The 21,630-nt window shown below is 42.0% G+C and overlaps 1 protein-coding gene across 7 annotated transcripts in view; it reads left to right on the forward strand.

Annotated features, from left to right (window-relative positions):
* Positions 1-21,630, forward strand: part of Hydin (HYDIN axonemal central pair apparatus protein) — a 398,809-nt gene that overhangs the window by 6,157 nt on the left and 371,022 nt on the right. For 4 of the 7 annotated variants that reach the window (XR_009225879.1, XM_046435142.2, XM_058575800.1 and 1 more), the window contains exon 1: positions 12,577-12,730. The gene's annotated coding sequence lies outside the window, so the exon portion shown is untranslated. Of the gene's footprint in view, positions 1-846; positions 957-11,085; positions 11,197-12,575; positions 12,758-21,630 lie in introns of those variants that run through there. The other 3 variants (XM_058575799.1, XR_009225878.1, XM_046435141.2) reach the window with 3 other exon arrangements.

Genomic DNA, 21,630 nt, shown 5'->3' on the forward strand with positions numbered 1-21,630 from the left:
AGGATCTCACATGACAGTTGGTGGTTATGTCTCCTCAGGCTCCTCCTTGATGTGACAGTTTCTCAGACTTTCCTAGTTGACCTTGGCAGTTTTGAGATACAAGTACTAGTCAGGAATATTACAGGATGCCCCTCTCTTGGAATTTGTTTGTTGTCTTTCTCATGATTAGAATGGGGTTATGGGTTTGTGGGAGGAAGATCACATTTTTATCACATTCTATCAGGAGAATAAGCAACTTTTTTTTTTTTTTAATGTAAGAGTGTGACCACTCCTCCATCTTCCTCAAATTTGTGTTTTCTTTTAATTTCATCTCTGGATTAGAGGCTGAAATCACATATACTTTCTTCCCCATCATTCATCCAACTAGTCATCAGTTTCTAAGATGCCATTGCCCTAGCTGCTTTGGTATTTTCTCCCTCTCTCATCTGCACTGCCCCTCGTTAACCTTAGATTATTTTTTCCATAAATAATTATCTTACTCTTCTATCTGGTGTTCCTGATTCTACTTCCCTACCTCTCCTCCTTGTTCTTTCAGTACTATCAGCTAACTATTGGTTTAACGTCAGTTCCATCTTCAAGAATGGCTCCTCATCACCTCCAAAATAAAGTTCAAATTTCTGAGTGTGGAATTCAAGGCTTCTCTGGTGATAACTCCAAATGCCCTCATTTACTGTGGTCAATACTAGTTTCCTTACTCTACATTTAATAGTTTATGGGAATTTGTTTATTTCAAGAATAAATTAGAATTTTCTTACAGAAAACTTTTTTTTTTTCTCCAGAAGTTTCAATGAAACTGTGCATGTGAGTGATGTGAAAACCTCATTAGGATTGTATATCTCTCTGCAGGTAGTGAATTTTGATGGGAAAAAAAGCTACCTATGGCCCAGAGTCTAATGACTAGACCCTGTCTATGTGCTGCAAAGTTTGTGTCAAGTTAGAAAAGAGGAAGAAAGAAGGTAAGGAGAAAATGTACTTGCCTAGAAGTATATGTGGGTGTTCAATAAAATATCTATTCATTTTTCTGTTTTTAGTGGCTTAACACAAGAACATCTTTTATCTCATTGTTTCTGTGGGTCAGGAAACCTGGTGCAGCTTACCTGGTTCCTCCTTATCAAGATGTGGGCTTCTCCATTCATTTATTTTTTAATTTTGATCACAAGTACTTTCAAAAATTTGCCAGCTAAACCTCACCTTCTTTAAACTTTCATAACACCGAGAGCCCCTGTCATACTCCAGGGATGGCATTTAAATGTAAAATTGAATTCTTTCTTGCATGAAGTAGCCAGTTGCCTATTTCATTAGATGTGAAAAGCATCCCTTGTGCTTGATTGTGTAATATGGATGTCCTAAATTTCAATGAACAAAATAAATTGGCTTTCAAATTCCATCTGCCACTTGTTCACATAAGTCCACAATCTTCATTATTAAAGTTTAAAAGTACATGAGAAATTCGTGAAATTCCCGTAGGTAGTCTGCTGAGGAATGCAGGAGCAGTCTACACCAGGGGCCCCTTGTGTTATCTGCTGCTCAATGCTGAACAGAGAAGGGGTAACAGAGGTGGGGAAACAGGAACCGTGGGTTCAAGAGTGCTCACGGGCAAGAGTTTGGATAAGTCACTGGATTAATCAGGAAGTTAATGCTACTTTGCAAATTTATGAATATGGAGCCATTATCTCAGTGAAGCTGGGCTACCATGGGAAAAAGCAGAGACTTCAGAGATAGTCACCACTGATTTTGAAACTTTGTTCTTCCTCTTAGGCTGCCAGTTTTGCCCTGGTTCACAGAACAGCTAAATATTTTGAAATGCTTCTTTTTGGTGTATTATCCATGTCATGACTAGCTAGCTGTATTAGTGCAGGTAGACAATGATTGATTTAAAAGTCTGAAATGTTGCTACTAATTTTAATTTTTTTCTTCCCTATTCCTATAAAGAGGAGTTATTTTTCTTAAATCCAAACATAGTTTTAGATTTACTTTGTTGTTCATGCCCTATCAAAAGTCAGTCCTTCTGTTTTCAAAGTCATAACCATCTCCAGAGGGTCAGCAGCTGGGACCAAATCATATCAGGGTCATCACTGGCTGCCATTAACCCCTCTGATATGTCCATCTGCTTTTCTAATTAGGTCAGGGGCTGAGGACTCTCCAAGGCCTCGGTATTGGTCCAATGGCAAGATGAGGGAAACAGGATGCTTTAAAACTTGACTTTCTGGTTTCCTCATGGTACTCAGCCCAGTCAGCTATGGAAGACTCTTGGCTCAGCTCATCTTCTGGCCCCCTTCCTCTTAAAGTCTTGGCTCCTGCACCATTGTTATCACATTAGATAATGAATCTGTGGACATTCCTCCCCACTTGGTATCAGCATGGGCAAGAGTGCTGGGTGGGAACTCTATAGTTTACAAAGTACTTTCATGCCATGACTTCCCTTCAACTCAAAGGATTTTTGGAATAGGAAAGGTGGGCATTATTAGACCCATTTTATAGATTTCAGAGCACATGGTCAAAGAGGAGAGATGCCTTCTCCAGAATGATTTGGTTAGTAAAGGAGTAGAACAGGGCTTCAAGGTCTAGGGCGGATTCCATTACATCATAGCCCTTGGGGCAGGGCCTCTGTCTTGTTAATCTTTGTGTTTCCAGCACCTTGTATAGTGCTGGGGACTTATAGATACTCCTACAATATTGGGGGAATATGAGTGAATGAACAAAACTTCTGATAACTCAGGGCTCTTCCAGTGCCCTTAACAAAGACTTACAGTTATCAGAACCTACCTTTGTAAACCATAAAGCACCACAGAAAGGCAGTTATGACCACTGATCCTTTTCCTCCAGGCTGAAGGGAGAACAGGCCCTCAGAACACCTCAGAGCACACCCTCCGCAGCAGAATGTGCCCCTCACCATTGTATTTGCCCTGTCAGAGCAGGTTTGGATCCTTTAACTCAGTTGTGGAGAGCAGCTCAGGCACGAGCCTTTCTCTAGAATGCTTTTTGTTCATTGTTTCATCTCAATTCTTGATGACTTTCTCCCTGGGGACTATTTTTGATTCTGTCAATGAGGGAAGGCCATAATTCTTGGGACTCCCATTAGATTCCACTGAGAAGACAGATCTGGTGCTGAACCGCATGTGCAGCAGGGCTGTGTTCAATAAGTTATAAGCAGCTCCATTAATCAGGCTGTTAGAGTCCTCTTGTGGCCTCAAGGCCTTCCTGGACATGAAGTGTTATTTAAAGATAAGGGAACAAGGAGGAGGCTGGTCCTCTGACCCATAGACATCAAATTCCATCCTGAACTCTCTTATTAAATAATGCTGGAATTTGGGCAAATCCATGATCCTCAGTTTCTCCACCTTTACACTGGAACTATCCACACTCACTCTGCATTACTTCTCAAGTGGATTGTAAGGATGACCTACTTTGTGACAGCTATAAATGAGATGAACTTCTCAGGAACCATGGTTACAACCCTGTTACATAGACATTTAGTCTGGCTGGAAAATATATAACTGAGAAATTTCTTCTCTGTTCCTGGCATTTGACACAGTTGATACCATCTTGAATGCCTGGGTGTCTGAGAGGGCTGTGCTTAAATGAACACACAAGTGTTTTCTTACGTATTTCCCTCCATCGCCATGACAGGCATTGAAATCAACAGAGAAAAAAATTGTGCGGACTCAAATCAATCATTTCCTTAATTTTAAGGTCTTCTGGTCTGTGTATTTCACAAATCATTCTTCATTTTTTCCAGAAAAAGAAAAAAGAAGCAGATCCACTGCACCTCTGAACTTAAAGTTGTAGCCCATTTCCATTTTCTCCTTGATGTTCTTAACTTTGTCACCGACTGGTCTTTTATCCCCCAATATCTAAACTTAATTTTTATCTCAGAAATCATCATCTTCATCGTGAGTAAACCAAGATGAGCTGTGTACAGGTATGTTGTGCCCCAAGCTGGAGGCCTGGCCTCTCCTTTTCCTCTCCCTTCTGGAGCTCTAGCGTGCTCACAGGGTCGGCCAAGGAGTAAGTGCTCACTCATTACCTGCTGAATAGGCCAAATAAATAAATGAAGGGGATTGAGGGCTTTCAGTGGCCAGGCAGTGGCTGGCACAATCTTTTCTAGAGGAAGGTTTGAATATAACATTTAATGACTCAGTCAGAGGATTGGAATGTTACTTGTCCTTCATCAATCGCTTTGAGGTCCACTTCCCTAGAAGTCTACCTGATGATTCCAGCCCACCACGTTCTTTCCCTTCCTAACTTCTCCTGTGTTTGTCATATGTTTTTGTGGTTATTGCAGCATTATTTGTTCTATGATATATCACATCAATATTTACATGTGTGTGAATAATTGTAAGCTCTATCTAGTGGCTAAATCTCTATCAAGATTTCATGGGGTTTGAAGCTTATAAGATTTGGGGAAAGAAACCATAGTGTATCTGTAGTTGTTATTCTGCACCATCAAGTATTTTCTTTACAGGAGACAACTTTGCTTTGCCTGGGCACTGACAAAAACCAAATCCTCTTGCTACAGTTGTACGTACTTGATGATTGATTGGGAAGATTTTTCACAGACTAGCCTCTAACTCCACCCACTCTCAGCCTTAGGTCTTTTCTACAACATGCTTCCAGTCCCAGTGCCCTGTGACACCTTCGTGAATCAATCCCTGACCCTGGGTGTTTATGTCTATTGCTCTTTAAATTACACCCACAGCTGTCAGACACAGCAAGCGCCTGGTGTCTCCTCTTGACAAGTGTTTCTCCCTCCTGACAGTTAATCACTGGCAGTGTAGTTCTGTTGGAAGTCCCTGGGTTTGCATTTTTAGGAAGTCTAAAACAGAATAAAATCCACTTTTCAATTCTCTTCCAACCAGGCATATGTAAAGACATATTGATTGATCCTTAGGGTATAAAGTAAGATATATTTTCTCACTACAAGCAAGACATCGGGTAGCTAAACATCATGCCCACAGCTTTTGCTCCTAGGCCCCATAAACGCTTTATAATTGGTCTTTTCATTGTTGGGCTTAAGTCTGATGTCCAGTTGCACAAATTTAGTGGATATAAGTAACTGATAGCGGGGCAGGTGTAGAAGATAGAATGTTGTAAAGAACTAGATGTTGCTGGGGGAAACCGGGAGCAGTGTCATCTTGGTAATGACCTTAGACGCCAGTCAGACCTAAGCCCTGCTGTTTTCTACCTGCATGGTTTTGGGCAAGCCATTTGTGTTTTCTGTGTCTTTGTTCCTCAGTTGTGAAATGAAGAGAGCAGCCCCAAGAGGTTATGAGGATTAATTAACATAAATCTCTTAGCACAGAAACAACGGGGAAGCACTTCAGAAATGCTAGGCATCATTTCTTTTAACATTTTCCTCTCTTCTAGATCTATCTAAATATCTAATACCTTTGACTGTGTTAATCTTTCCCAGAATTCAGTCTCTTTAGCTGTTTTCCAAAGACAATTCTGTTTCATACATGGGACCAGAGCTTCGGCACTTTCTGCTCCATGCCTAAAAGGAGCATTTTGCATATAACAATCCCTCTCAATTATTGAGACTATTTATAAGGTGTTTTTCTATGCTATGTTATTCTTCAAAATGTCCTACAATGGCAGTGTCACTTCATACTGGACTCTGCTTTTATGTCCTTTTCCCCAAGCTCTTGCCCAGCAAGTAACCTCCCCATTGAGGGCTTCCTTGTCTGCAAGCCTTCCCCTTCATAGATGCACAGCTGACCTCTGGCCTCTGGACTTCACCATCGGGGTCACATTAGAGAGGCTTCAGTCTCATCCTTATTATCCTTCTCCATAACAGTATGCTATCTTATGATTTCACAGCACTTCCACTGTCTGATATTTTACTTTATTTACTCACTATACAGATTCTTACTCTAGAATGGAAGCTTTGTCAAGGCAGAGATGCTGTCTACTTTGTCTCCTGTGGGGAGGAGGGAATTGGGTCTTGAGGGTATAAGAACATCTTATAAAAAGCACAGATGGTACATGAACAGGCATAGAATGTATACATGGTAATAAAATTTGGGGGACATGAGAGGATCAAGAATCTCTAAAATGTCTCCTTAGGGAGTGACATTGGAAATACAAAAGGTCAAAACCCTGCCTTGCACTATGAAACAGTACTAAGCATGTAGTAGGCTCACAAATAACGTCTTCTAATGACTGCAGCATACCTTTTAATAGCTACAGAATCTAAAGTTCAGAGAGGTGAAGTAGCTGGCATCAGGGCATAAAGTTAATAAATAGTGAAATAGAATCTCCAGACTGTTCCTTGGGTCTTGTGTTTTTTATCCTAATGCTATCCGTCAAATAAATGCTCAGCACGTGCTTTTTGTATTGACTTGAACATGTTAGACATTTCCACAAGAAGCATCAAAGAACTTATTATCTGTGCAACACAGCAAATTATCTCAGAAAGTCATTCTATTCAGAAGAATCCAGCAAATCTTCCCCAGAGGGCACTAGAGATGTGTTACACATGGCTCCTTTTAAAAGTAAGAGTCAGCTCCATCTCCTACTCTTGGTAAAAATAAGGGTGAAAGGTGAGCAATATTTTTAGTGTCTTAGTAATTGTTTCACAGCATATGAAGGCCAAACAAAATAACAACAGTTCCATTTATTAAATATTCAGTTTCAAATAGCTTATTAATATTTATGTACAATTGTGAACACAGTGGTCATTGCACACCTGCTTGAGCCTTGGACTTTTGTTGGACACCACCACTCTCATTTCTTGTTCTATATTGATTTTTCTTGGGGTACCTCCTTTCATCATAGCAATTGGCAAAATCCCAGTTTTGAACAGAGTTAATGCTGTTGGTAAAAGCATAATAATCTAATATGAACTGTCTTGAGCTAGTGGTTTGAATGGTATCTGACAAATGTTGCTGTGATTCTCTCAGAAATTTGAAAAGTCCTGAGACATACCCGTGAATTCTCTGTAGCACCCTGGGGTGTCTCAGTACACAGTTTGGGAACAGTGATGGTACACCAAGGCAAGAGGCAGTGCTGGCTGGAGGAAGAGCTGTGGCAGGGGAGGTGGAAAGAAGCCGTGCATTTTGAAAAGCATTAGAGTGGAAAATCGGAGATGGAATTGTTCCAAAAATGTTGAAAGAACAGGATATGGATATGGAGGAAAGAGGTTTGGAGAAAAAGAGGTCTGGTCATTTGGGACCTGGGTGATGAGAACTCCTGAATGGTAGCTGGCTTTTGGGGGTCCCTGCCTAGCTCACCTCTACTTTCTTGAGAATAACAAACATCTCCTCTGTAGAAAGAGGACCTGGCAGCATGTCCATCCCACATGACTCATCTCTTTTGCAAAAGATAAGACTAGATGGACCCAGATTACCATTGAACCTGGATTAGCTTAAACCAACCAGATTCTTTCCAAATTATTTGGAATTAAGCCTTGTATGAGTTCTCTGTGGCTGCTGCAATAAATGGCCATAAACTGGTGGCTTAAAACAACAGAAATTAATTCTGTCATGGTTCTGGAGGCCAGAAGTTCAGACTGCAGGTGCCAGTGGGGTTCATTCCTTCCAGAAGCTCCGGGGAATAGCGCTTCCTTGCTGATCCAGCTTCGGGTGGTTGTTTGTGCTCCTCGGCTTCTTTGACTATACCATTCCAATTTTGCCTCCCTAGTCACATTGTCTCCTTCTCTTTACATGACAGTGTCCTCTCCTGTTTCTTACAAGGTCATTGGATTTAAGGTTAACCTTATAGGTAATTCAGGATGATCTCATCTAAGACTCTTAGTTGAATTTCGTCTGCAAATAAGGTAACATTCACAGAGTCTAGATATTAAAACATAGAGGTATGTTTTTTAGAGCCTCTGTTCAACCCTCTGTACGAGACACAGATGCACATAACAGGATGGGTGTGTGAGGGACTGGGATGACTCTTTTGGAGATTCAGGTAGAGAAATAGAGAAAGACAGGTCTAAAGTGAAGGAGAAAAGTGAAGTAGATGTAGAGGGAGACGCAGAAATGAAAGGACATGTGAACCCTTAGAGAGACAGAGATGCACTCTGTTTAGTTTTCTGGTTCTTGATATCCTTCTCCCAAGGAACCTGGCTGCCTTCAGTTTCTACCATTTAGTTTAATTCTTCAGCAGATTCTCATATGTTAGTGTGAACCAGCTTCTCTAATTTGAAGCCAAGAGCCTTGGTTAACATAAAATAGAACAGTTGGAAAAGTAGGGATGTTAGTCTCAATTTTGACAAACTTTGTCTTCTTCAACAATCTTTTATGATAGTTGGCCCTGTTTTAACAGAAGTAGAAACTTCAGCACAAAGAAGTTAAGTTGCAAACGCTACATAGGGAGTAAGTGACAGAACTTGAATCACTTCCTAGCAGTAAGAAAATCAAGGTTGGGAATGTAGCTCAATGGTACAATGCTTGCCTAGCTTGTGCAAGGACCTCTGAGTTCCATCCCCAGCACTGAAAAAAAAAGGTCATTGCTTATGTATTGTGCAACTACTATGTTCTAAGAGTTTTATACACATTGATCTGTAAGATCCTATATAATGATGTGTCTACAATGTCATAATTTCTGGATATTTGCTTCCCTTGTCCTTGCCCAGGACTCTCCTCTGCTTTGGTTAGGTTCAGTGGCATGGGGCTCTCCTAGTAATCAGCCTACTTAACCACTCGGAAGCCATCAAAGATGACTCAGTATTTGTGGTTTCCACTGCTCATTGGTTCAATTATTCACTCACATCTTAGAAAGAACAAGGCCCTGACCTCATGTTTCCTGTCCAATCCAAGTGTGACTTTCCTTAGGAGTCAGGCAGCTCTGGTTAAGAATGGAGAAGTCTTCATCCTTTCCCTTAGGCTCTGGGCTTTAGGGAAAATGCAAGTTAACATAAATGATCCCCATATTTCATCCATTTTTTGGTTCTGTAGTTGGTCTTCAGTGAGCTGTTCCAGCTGAGTGGATTTCTTGTTTCTGTTGTTTTCCCTGGGAAGACCTGCCTGCCTGCTTGCTGTCTGTTGGCACCAAGAACATCACTGTGTTCAGGTTTCCATCCTAGTGCAGCAGCTCAGATGAGCCCTGAGGAGTAGCGGCTGTCATCACCGACTGCTGCTCCCATGAGGGTGGGGGATCTCAGGTCTGAGGCTGAGGTGCTGTGGGACTTTAGATAACCTTAACCCACTTTCTCACCATGATAACGTGCACTTTCGTCTTTAATATTATGCCTCATCGAGGTTCTGTATGCTTCAGGATTAACACCTTTCTGCCCATATTTACAGCCTATCTCATATTTCTTATTTCATCCTTAAGTCAGGCAACTTACTTTTTGTTTTCTCGTTTCTTTAAACTTTCTCTGTGGGGTAATTTTTTTCCCCTGCCCTTGAGTAAACTCAGTCAAATGCCAAGACTTTTATGTGCCCTCTTAATTGTTAAAATGCAGTATCAATGTAGTTATCAAATGTCCTATCCAATCGATATTTTTTATTTAATTTAAAGCTGCAGCTTCTCTCCTCTTTTAGCTGAGCCTACTTCAGGCAGGAGCTCTATTGTTGGGGAATGGAAACATAGTCACCTTCTTCTATTTTTTTCTGTGGTTTCTTCTATTTCTGTGGTTTCTTCAATTTCTCTACACCTGAACCCTCAGCTGGAGAATTGTTTTCTGATCCTTCTGGATTTGGGACATGAGAAGGAGGAGAGGAAAAAGATAGTAAGAAAATTGTTACTGGTCTGATTCTTCTGTGATTAAGTGATGTGTCCTCTCATGGGACACTTTCAAAGAGTCAGAGAACTTACCTTCATCACTGGGACTCTATTCCTCCATGAAAAAACATGGGAGTCAAATATACCTCTCTTTTGGCTGTTCTTTGCTTTTCCTTTGTTCTTGGGACTCTAACAATACCCTCAATGTCTTAGGCTGTTTGTGCTGCTATAACAAAATTCCTGACACTAGGTAATTTACAAAGAACAGAAATTTATTTCTCTCAGTTCCAGTGGCTGGTAAGTCCAAGATCAAGGTGCTGGCAGGTTCGCTGTCTAGGGAGGACCAGAGGGCACCTATGGTTCAGGGGGCAGGTTGGGCTTGTGTCTGAATCCCCACCTGCAAATCCCTTACCAAAGAGGACAAGAAATGAGCCCACTTAATGGCAGCTTGAGTGCTACTTACTATGGAGTAGGGAATACTGTGTCCTCTTGTGATAGAAGACAGAAGGGCAAGCAGGTGACCTCTCTTGGTCAAGCCCTTTAGGAGGGCACCTAATCCCTCTCAGGAGGGAGGAGCTCTCATGACCTAATTACCTCAAACAGGCCTCACGCTGGCCCTTAAGTTTCAACACATGAATCTTGGAGGGGACACGTTTAAACCACAGAGCTTGGCTTCCCGTTGCTGAGCTCTTTGTCTCATCTGTTTTTCCCTCCTAGAAAGGACCTAAGTGATCCTGCAACCTCTCTTGCTTGGCCCACATCTGTGCCACGTAGAACATTCACATGTTTTTTACCTTGATAAATTCTGGGGGAGGAAGGTTCCTAACGAAGAAGTTCAGCCAAGTAATGATTAGTGGACTTATCTCTTGCCCTTATGGGTAAGGGATTTCCCAATGGAGATCGAGACACAAGCCCACTGAACCACTGGTGTCACATTTTAAACTCACCCATTGGCTTCCTCAAAGCCTCTTTCTTTTGTCTGGAAATTTGAGGGAGAGATTCACAGCTTAGCTCTCCTTGAAGAAATCCTCCCTAATCACCCTTTTATACCTTCATTGTGTGAAAGGTTTAAGAGTTGCCTGACTTATTTTCTTGGTAAATTTACTTCTTCTATATAATATGTGCTGTTAAGTACACTAAAACCAAAATGTCTATTTTAGCATCTATAACAAGATTTCATTTGTTTATTCAACTAGCATTAAGCTCCCAGTAGATCAGCACTGTCTAATAGAAATATAAATCATGCCTCATATGTAATTGAACATTTTATCAAAGTCAGGTTAGAAAGAAGGGAAAATTAATTTAAACAATAGATCTTATTTAACAATATGTGTGAAACATTATCATTTCAATATAAAATCAATATTTAAAAATTAGTAATGAGATTTTTTTTCATTCTTCTTTTGCTCTAAGGCTTTGAAGTTCACATTGCAGTTAGGACCAGCTGTGTATCAAGAACTCAAGGGTCACGAGTGACTAGAGGCAACTGTGATGGACAGCTTGGCAGTTGACTAAGTTCCACAGGTAGTTTGTGTCTGTCTTGATTGCTATACATCATTGGTCTACGTAATAGCTTGGCATGTATATATATTAATACTTGTTTCAATACTTGTGAAACTGAACTGAAATATAAATGCAAGATTAAAGAAATGATCAAGGGAATTGTTGAATGGTTCCTTGCAGCACATGCTGTATAAATCATTCAATTCTGCACAGTTTGCCCACATAGCTTGTAATTCACTTTTTCCACAGACATTAAAGCTCCCTAAAGACACCAGTGTTTTGATCTTGTTTGCCAGTGTAACCATTTAGTCTCCTACATGGTTGGTATTGTGATGAATAGATTCATATAGCTCACACATATTTATTTAGTTTCCATCCAGGGTCAGTTATTGTTTTAGCTGCTGGGATACAAATAACATAGTCTCTGTTGTCATAATAAAAAGTAGCAAGGGCTATGAAGGAAATACACTGGGCAACATGATAGGGCATGACAGGGAATAATAGAGAAGCGAGGGAGTATGGAGGAGAAGGAGCCAGTCCTGGAAGGTCCAGGGAAGAACCCTCTGACTGTGTCTTACCATAGTCCTTCCTGCCCTCTCTGTGGCAACCACCCTGGGCTTTCATTTTCTTGAACATACCAAACTCATTTCTGTTTTAAACTTTGTTTGCTTTTCCTGTTGCCCTCTCTAACTGGTGTCTTATCATATCTCAGCTCATAGGCCATCTCCTCAGAGGCCACCCTTGACCACCATGTCTCCAGCTCAGCACCTTGCTACTCTCTGTCATACTGCCACTTTTTACTTATTATCACAATCTGTGGTCTTATGGTCTCTGTTGTTTCCCATACCAGAAGTTAAGCTCTAAGATGTGAAACTGTCTTCACTGTTGCAATCTTCTAGTGCCTTGAAAAATGCTTTTAGGACAAATATATGACCCATACTTACCAAGTAATAGACATGTGTTAAATAAACACACGAAGGAAGATGTCTAAAGGTATGACTTAAATAAAGCCTGGGAAGAACTGGTATTTGTTTTCTGTCTCTGAAAAAGAAGTTGGGATTCACCCATGTGGAACTTATTCTTTTTGGACAGTCTGGGGCACCAGGCCACCTGGGTTTTCTTCCAGCTTCTCTGAGAATCTTCAGGTATGGGACCATCTTACTGGTGAATGGACATAACTTTTGTATCTAACTTGAAAGTGTGCATGGGCCTCCAGAAGAGGTCAAAGGGCCCAAGGTTAAACGTTCCTGTGGAAATGGGGGTCCTTGCAGCAACACAGAGGGCAGGTGTCCAAGGAGATAATACACAAAGTTCCTTTAATGAACTGGGACAGGTTCCTGGTCAAGGGTGGCGTTGGGGTGAGCCGGTGTCACAAGGATCCCTGGAAACTAAATTCCCCTGCTTCTCGCAGCTCTGCCTGGCGGTTGCTAAGGACGCTCGTTTCTCCAATCACCGCTTGGCTTGCTAGGCTGTGCAGCCATCCGCGGTTGCTGTGGCAACGGATAGCAACAGCTCCAGACCCTGCGGTGCCAGAAGAAATCTGGCGGCTTGGAGGGTAGGCAGCCCCTTTGCTGAAGTGTCTGTGAGTTGGATGCTGGTCTCGTCAGGGAATGGGGGTGTGGACTTGACCTGGGATCCAGGGTGCACGGGGGTCGGAGGTCCCGCAGTGACCCTGGGGTCAAAGTGCGCAGGGCATGGGGACTACCTAAGTTGTCACTTCTCGTGCCTGCCCTGCATCCGCATCCGAGGGGCTCCCCAGCCTTTTCAGACCCCTCTCCACCCCTCCTGTGGCCCCTTCTCCTCACCTCCATTAAAGTTACGGGATCTTGGATTTCCATTCCTGGGACTCCCCAGCCAGGAATGTAGCAAGGGGCAGGTTTTTTTTGCACGAGGGACATAAGACCTGGGGGGTTACCATGCTTATAACTTCAAATTGGCTCCGAGACCTTGGGCAAATTGTTTTCTGCTTTTCCTCACACCAGGAAAAATGGGGTGCCACGTCCCCAACCCTCCTTCACCTCCCTCCCAGGTTTCCTTCTGAAAATGAGTGTTAGGATCAGCTGCGTGCCTAGTACATCCTCAGTCGGTCGTACTTTGCCGCAGATGCATAGTCTCCTTTCATAGGCCAGTGGTCCTGTGAAGTGACTAATGATTAACCAACCTATCCAGTTGTGCGGTTTGGGCTCAGCAAACTCCCCATGGTCCGGGCTAGTGAGTGGCCCTTTGCAGGATGGGCTGTGCTCCCTGCAGTGTCCTGTCTTGTATGTGAGCTCTCCTGTTTGTCTTGGGTATCTTGCTCTCTGCTTCTGTGAAGGCTTGTCCTTCTCATTTCAGGATTCTACAGTGTGTAATTTACCTAGATGATTCTTTCCAATTCTTCTTTTAATTACTCCTTAAAGCAACTGAGGTTCTACTTCATGTCGAGTACTAACCTAGGTGTTTTTCAGGAAAAAAAATTACTGTAAGACAAACTCTGTGTCTTTGATGAGCTTATACACTGGATTCATGTTTTACTCTGTGTTAGGTTTAGAAGTCAGAGCTTGATTAAAGTCAAAGATGAATACAGTAGAAAAATTCTGGAAATTAGTAATAATGGTCTTGAAGCTGAACCATTGAAAAATTTTAATCCTGGGAGTATTTCAGCAAATTCTATAAAGTTCTAATGTATAGACTTTCCCCATTTGTCACCATAAATTAGTAGAAGGATATATTGATCAGTTCTATTATATCTTTGTTCTTCTAAGTTTTGCTTTGGTCTTGACCTCACATTTGAGTTTCTTCCCTGAGAATGTTGAGGAGGCTCTACTATTGATGTGGCTGGACATCACTTTTTGCTTGGTGGTGGTTAATCCTTAGAATCATTCCTGTACACCTTCTGAGGAGTCTCCAGTCTGCACAATTGTTCCCATACTAAATTCACCAGCAGGTAAAATGAGGACCATCTTACCTCATTCTATGCCATAGGCCCACCAATTGGAATAGTAACCACCCAACTGTGAAAAGATTATTTTTCTGTCTTCTGATCAAGTCAAGTGGGGAGGTAGTTCAAATTCCATCATCCCCATTTGGGCAACTCATTTGGGTGTTAGTGTAGAGGTGGAGTTTGCCCTGTACACTCATCAATGCTTGATATAAAAGTTTTGTCTTTTTGATGGAAAATGATGGTTATCACTTTGTCATAGTTTGTATTTTCCTGATTACATGTCAGATTGAGCAGTTTGTGATTGTTGACTATTGATAATTGCTATAATGTGAATTGCCTATCTTTATCTTTGCACAATTTTAACTTGGCTGCCCTTTTTGTGTTATTTGTAGGAGTACTGTACACATTATAAAATACAGTTAGTATTTTATAATGAGGTATGATTAATTTTTATATTTTCTTCTAGTAATTTCTTATCTCTTTTTAAAGTCAGGTCTATTGATATATAATTTACATATAATAAAATTCACACCTTTTAGGTGTACAGATATATGCATTGGTTTTAAAAATACAAAGTCGTGTGATTATCACCACAATAAGTACATGATTCTACTGGCTCAAGAAGTTCTCCAATTCCTGATGTCTATTTCCTTACCTCTCACCCATAGCAATCAATGATCTGAATTTTTATTTTATCTTTTCCAGAATGTCATGTAAAGGGAGTCATAAAATACATAAAATATATTGTCTGGCATGTTTTCGTTAGCATTTCCTCTGAGGGGAAATGTTATCGTGTGTAACAGTACTTCATTCCTTTTGATTGCTGAGAAGTATTCCATTGAATAGCTGCATCCCCAGATGATGGACATCAGGGTTGCTACCAGGATTTGGTGGTTATGAATAAATAGGTTTGCTACATTCATGCACAGGTTTTTATATTGACATGTTATCATTTTTTGATAAATAATTGGAAATAGGATTATTAGGTTATATGATAAATATACATTTACTTTTACAAGAAACTGCCATACTGATTTTCAAAGTGATTTGGTGGACTGTGCATTTCTGCCCACATAGTATGAGGGTTTCACTGGCTACAACTTGCCAGTAGATAATAATTTGGTTAATTTTATCTATCCTTGTAGGTGTGTAGTAGTGGTATCAGATTTCTGATCTTAATTTGCATTTCTCTAATGATAAATGACATTAAACAACCTTTGCTTCTTGTATCTTTGGTGAAGAAGTTTGGTGAACTTTTTGATAAAGTTTTGTTTGTATCTATGGCCCATGTTTTATTAAGTTATTTAGTTTTCTTTTTACTAAGTTGTAGATCTAGAATTATCTATTCTAATTATCTATATACATGTATTTTTTTAAAGAGAGAGAGAATTTTTAATATTTATTTTTTAGTTTTTCGGTGGACACAACATCTTTATTTTTTTATTTGTATGTGGTGCTGAGGATCGAACCCAGCACCCCGTGCACGCCAGGTGAGCGTGCTACTGCTTGAGCCACATCCCCAGCCCAATAAATGTAATTTTTATCTAGAATATTTGTGTAGAAAAAATATGTATATATATTTCTGTAACTTTACAGTGAATTTTGAAATCAGGTTGTTCAAGCCCTGTTTTATTCTTATATTTTAAAATTGATTTCGCTCTTCTTGGTTGCTGTACCTTTTCATATAAGTTTTGGAAATACATTATTGATGTCTGTAAAAGGTCCTGTTGGGACATTGATTGGATTTCATCCATCAATAGGTTGTGGATAATTGATGTCTTTAGCAATAGTGAATCTTCCAACACAGTATATCTACTTTTATTCAAGTGTTCTTTAATTATTTTCAACATGTTTTTAGCATACAAATTTGTATATATTTTATTAGCTCTCTACCTATTTCATGTTTTTTGAGGCTTTTGTTTGTGCTATTTTTCAATTTTTGGTTTCTGATTGTTTGTTGCTAGTATATAGAAATGCAGTGTCTTTTGTGTTTTAATATTGTATGTTGAAACCTTGTTCCTTGTTTTATTAGTTTTATTCACTTTTTTCCCAGTGAAATTAAATGATTTTTTTATTCTTACATATAGTCTAGTGTAGGGGTGTATCTTGGTTATTTACATTGGGTACTCAGTTGTTCAGCATTCTTAACCAAAAGGCCTATTCTTTTTTAAAATTTTTTTTTTAGTTGTAGATGGACAAAATATCTTTATTTGTTTATTTGTATGTGGTGCTGAGGATCGAACCCAGGGCCTCACACCTGCAAGGCAAACGTTCTACCACCGAGCTACAGCCCCAGCCCCAAGGTCTATTCTTTCTCCAATGCTTTTTAAAAAATTTTGTTCTAGTTAGTTATACATGACAGCAGAATGCATTTCAACTCATTGTACACAATTGGAGCACAACTTTTTGTTTTTCTGGTTGTCCATGATTTAGAGTCACACCATTCGTGCAATCATACCCATACATAGGGTAATAATAATGTCCATCTCATTTAACCATCTTTTTCACCCCCATACCCTTCCCCTTTCCCTCCCTCCTCTCTGCCCAATCCAAAGTTCCTCCATTCTTTCCTTGCTTCAGGGCTATTACTGTCATGAATCAAATGTCTCCAAATGCATGGCCATGTTTCATGAATTGAATTTTTAATTTATGTGAAAGTAATACATTTGGTTCAGCATAGTCATTGTTGGTAGTACCCTCATATACCTTTCATTTCCCAAGCTCTGCATTCGCTCTTGTAACTTAGTCTTTCCACCTGGCATCACATTTCTTCTATCTGAAATGAATTTTACTAGTTTCATGTTGAGGCATCAGCAAACTAATGATTTCTTTTTCCTTCCATTTTTGTCTTTAAGAAAGCTGCTGAAGGGAGATCAGTAGAAGAAAGAGGGACCAAGGGAAGGGAGGAAGAGAAGGAAAGGGAAATGCTGGGGAATGATAATACTGGCCTAACTCTGTGGTTATTGGGTGTAGGTATGAATATGTGACAACAAATCACACTATTATGTACAAATACAATGCACCAATTAAAAATATATGGGAATAAAATAAGTCTACTGTTGAGCCTAACTCTTCCTACTTTGAAAATAATCAATCTTTTTCTTCCTACTCCCACCTCTCAGTTCTTTTAGGGCTTGTTTTTGATATTCTACAATCTTACTATGATGCATTTAGATGTGTTTCTTTTTATATATTCTGCTTGGTGCTAGATTTTTTCTTTATCTGTGTTTTCTATCAAATCTGGAAAACATAAAGCTGTTATTTCTTTGAGCATTTCAGTGATATATATTTCCCTATAAGCACTGCTTTAACTGTACCCCATAAATTTTAATATGTTGGTTTTTACATTCCTTCAATTCTATAAATTTTCTAATTTCCACGGTAACATCCTTTCTTACAAATGAGTTATTTAGAGATGTATTTTGAAATTCCAAGTTATTTGTGAGTTTCCCAGACATCTTTTGTTTTTGCTATCCAGTTTAATTCTGTATAGCCAGTTGAAAATACTTTGTATGATTTCAGTTCTCTTATGGAAAGAAATGTATATTTTTTTTTCTGTCTGACTTTAGGATTTTTTTTCTTTTTGTTGTTTTTTTTTTTCCGGAGTTTCCCTGGGATGTGGCTAGATGTACCCTGCTTGGAATTCTTGGAGCTTCTTAGATCACTTATTATTCTGTCTTATCTTCCTTATTAATTTATTTTTATATCTATTTTGAATAGTTCTCATTGGAGTTATCCTAAGCTTGGGCTGGTGTCTTTTGTTAGTTTTGGAAAACTCTGCTATTATTTTTCAAATACTGCTTCTGTCACATGGTCTTTCCCCATTCTTTCTGGGATATCAGACCGTTTTGCTGTGTCCTACCCATCTCCTAAGAACCATTTTTTTTTTTTAAATTTTCATCTGCTTCCCCCTTTTGTTTTATTTTAAAACATTTTCTATTGATTTATCTTTAAGTTATCTAACTTTTTTTTTTTGGTCTTCTGTGCCCAATCTGCAAGTAAAACCCATCCAATGTATTCTTCATTTCAGATATTGTATTTTTTGGTTCTAGAATGCTCTAGAATGTTCAGTTCTAGAATCTTTTTCGTAGATTTCATGTCTCTGTTGAAATTATCCATTTTTTCACTTACTTTGTCTATCTTTTCCTATTGCCACATTTAAAATAGCATATTTGAAGACCTACCTCCAGAACTCGCATCATCTATGTGTCCTCTTTTCTTTGATTATCAGTCAGATTTTCTTCTTCTGCTCATCATGTAGATTTTCATTGTGTGCCAGACATTTCACAGGGCCTCTTCAGAGAGGTTTGCCCCTTGCCTGGCCGGACAAATGGGGTACAGAGCTGATACCTGAATTCCTTAGGAATCAACCTCTGTAATTGCTGAGTGATAGTTCTAGTTAGATGGAGTTCACCTCTAGTTGTTCTGGTCCTTAGTTATGGCCTTCTTGGCTTTTTGTTATCAGCTTAGCAAGCCTTTGTCTGCAGAGCCCTTAAATATCACAGAGAGGCTGTTCTTCCCTTGAGTTCCCAGTTTAGTTTAGCTTCCCATTCCATGCTGCTTCAAAAACTGGCAAATATCATTGGAGGCTTCCTCCCTCTCTCCAGCAGGTCTTTGTTTCCTAAGCATGCAAGGTGGATGGCAATCTCACCCACTTTTCCCACCCATTTTTTTGCCTTGGGACTCGCTCTCTCAAGGTTTTCAACTCAGAGTTTTCCAGCTTCATCTCCTTAGCCTTGAAAGTTCTGTTCCTTGAAGTTTTTGAGGTCAGCTCTTTGGCTGCATAGCCTGTCAGTTGTGGAGCGTCTTTCTACTGTTTTGTGGGAGAAAACTGGGTGGTTGTTGCAGATCTCTCCTTCTAGCTGGATCTCAAGTTCTCTGTATCTAGGGATTAGCACATTTGCTTTCCTCATCCAGCTCCAAGGCTTGCATGCTGCCTCACTTCTCAGATAATCACCCATTTGGAAATCTGGCCATAGTTTTCAAGTAAACTTCAATCAGCCAGTCTCACAACCATCAGGTATTTTGTTGGTTCCCTTCTGAACTTAAGAATCTTTCTGATAATGCCAAGCTAGATCCTTTGTCTGTGCCCAGAAATAGCAAATGTCCCAGACAAAAGCAAGGGCAATGACTTCAATTCACTGCTGATGGGCCATTCCTCTTCTGGAACTGTAGTTCTTCTAGTCCGTGCTTGTTCTATAGCTCTCCAACATCTTTAAAAATGGGACTTTTGCTGGAAAATGAGACTATCGTGCTAAGTGAAGTAAACAAGTCCCCCAAAACAAAGGTAGAATGGAATCTCTGATACATGGAAGCTGACCCATAATAAGGTAAGGGGATGAGGGGAAGAATAGAAGTTCAGTAGGCTAGATAATGGGGAATGGAGGGAAGGGAGGTGGGGGATAGGCAAAGGAAAGACAATGAAATGAATCTGACATAATTTGTCCATGTACATATATGAAAACAACACAGTGAATCCCACCATCATGTACATTCATAAGCATGGGACTCTAACTAGAATAAGATATAGTCCAGAGGGAGGGAAGATGGCGGCGAGGGGAGTGCATTACCCCCGTGTGCTGCTTCACTGTGTGGGAGTATGACAAGTCAGGACGGCTAAAGGATATCTTGTTAGGAATTTCCAGCAATAGTGGGGTGCGCCGGAACCTGGAGGAAGGATTTCCATCGCATGAGGATCGGCTACGGGGACTCAAACGCGAGAGGTTTGTCGCACGGAGGGTAACACTGCTTATTCAGCGAATCGCCCCGCGGCTGGAGTCTGCAAGGCGCGCTGGGATAGAGACGCAGGGTTACAGCGCTGCAGTTTCTGCCAGACGCGCAAGCACCGCACTCAGGGCTGAATTCTGGGTTCGAGACGGGGAAGGAAGCGGTCCATCTCGGTTCTCCACACCGGTCAGACCACAGAGGAGGCCAGCAGCCACCATGTTGGTAAACTGACGTCACCACACCTGTTTTTGACTGACCGCAGCTCATTCAGCCATAGAACAGGTAATTTCAGGCTGCAATTCGCCTGCGGCTTGCAGACAGATTGCTAGGGTTCAGCGCCTGGGGGCTTCTTAAAATCTGATCTTATCGGAGTGAACACGGAGCGCGGGGCGGCCAAGTCCCGGCTCCCGGAACCGTCCCGGAACCGCCCTGGCTCCGGGCTGCGGAGCCTGCGGAGGCTGCTTCTTGGACCCTGCTAATATCAGAGCAAACACGAAACACCAAGAAGCCGAATTCCAGCTCCCGGAACTGAGCCCGCGGGGACTGCTTCTTGGAGCTTACACTTATAGGAGCTTACACCGAGCACAGAGCGGCCGAGTTCCGGCTCCCGGAACCGTCCCGGAACCGCCCTGGCTCAGGGCTGCGGAGCCCGCGGAGGCTGCTTCTTGGACCCTGCTACTATCAGAGCATACACCAAACACTAAGCGGCCGAATTCCGGCTCCCGGAACTGAGCCCGCGGGGGTTGCTTCTTGGAGCCTACACTTATAGGAGCTTACACCGAGCACGGAGCGGCCGAGTTCCGGCTCCCGGAACTTCCCTGGACCGGGGCTAGGAGCCCGCGGAAACTGTGTCTCGGTCCGGGTCCTGCTGAGGGCAGGTCAGGACTCACCCATTGCTTGGGTTGCCTGGCAAGGGGAACGAAATGCTGCCATTCGCATAGGATACCAACATGGCAGAGATCTGATGTCAGCAGAAAGCGGTGGAGGAGAGATCTTCATCAATACCAGTGGTGACATAAGCAGTTGGTCTCCTGGTAAGGGGGGTGAGGCTCAGTCACCCGAGTCTCCTCAATTTGTCCTCGAGCCAGAGGGAAGGAGCCAGGCCGCCGCCAGCCCCCGGAGCAGGCCCAGCGGCTCGCCAGCGTGGTGACCGCGTGACCCCAATTGGAGAGGGGGCGGAGCGGAGCCGCCACCCACACCCGACAGGTGGGCAGACCCACGACCCAGTAGTACATGGGCGTGGTAGGAGGGGCAGGGCAGAGCCGCCCTTCGCGCTTGCAAGGTAAACAGACCTGTGACAGCCTGGCGGGTCAGGCCCAGTGGCCTGCCAGTGTGGTACACACGTCACCCCAACTCGAGTAGGGGCAGAGCAGATCCTTATCCCACGCCCGGATCAGGCCCTGCCGGTGTGGTGGTCACGTGACCCCAATTGGAGTGGGGGTGGAGCGGAACCGCCACCCGTGCCCGCAGGGTGAGCAGACCAGTGATCAACCTGCAGATCAGGCCCAGGGGTCCGCAGGCGTGGTAGGAGGGGCAGGGCAGATCCGCCGCCAGCGCCTTCAAGGTAGGCAGACCTACAACAGACCGGCGGATCAGGCCCAGGAGCCTGCCGGCGGGGTACAAACACCACCCTAATTGGAGTAGTGACAGAGCAGAGTCGCCTCCCTTGCCAGGAACAGACCCAGCATCCTGCAGGCGGGGTAGTCACGACACCCCAATTGGAGTAGGGGCAAAGCAGAGCCTCCACTCGTGCCCGAAAGGTGGGCAGATCTGCGACCGACCAGCAGGACAGGCCCAGTGGCCTG

The sequence above is a fragment of the Marmota monax genome, unplaced genomic scaffold, assembly GCF_021218885.2.
Source record: "Marmota monax isolate L192 unplaced genomic scaffold, Marmota_monax_Labrador192_F-V1.1 WCK01_AAM20220418_F8-fsc00024, whole genome shotgun sequence".
NCBI classification, from domain to species: domain Eukaryota; kingdom Metazoa; phylum Chordata; class Mammalia; order Rodentia; family Sciuridae; genus Marmota; species Marmota monax.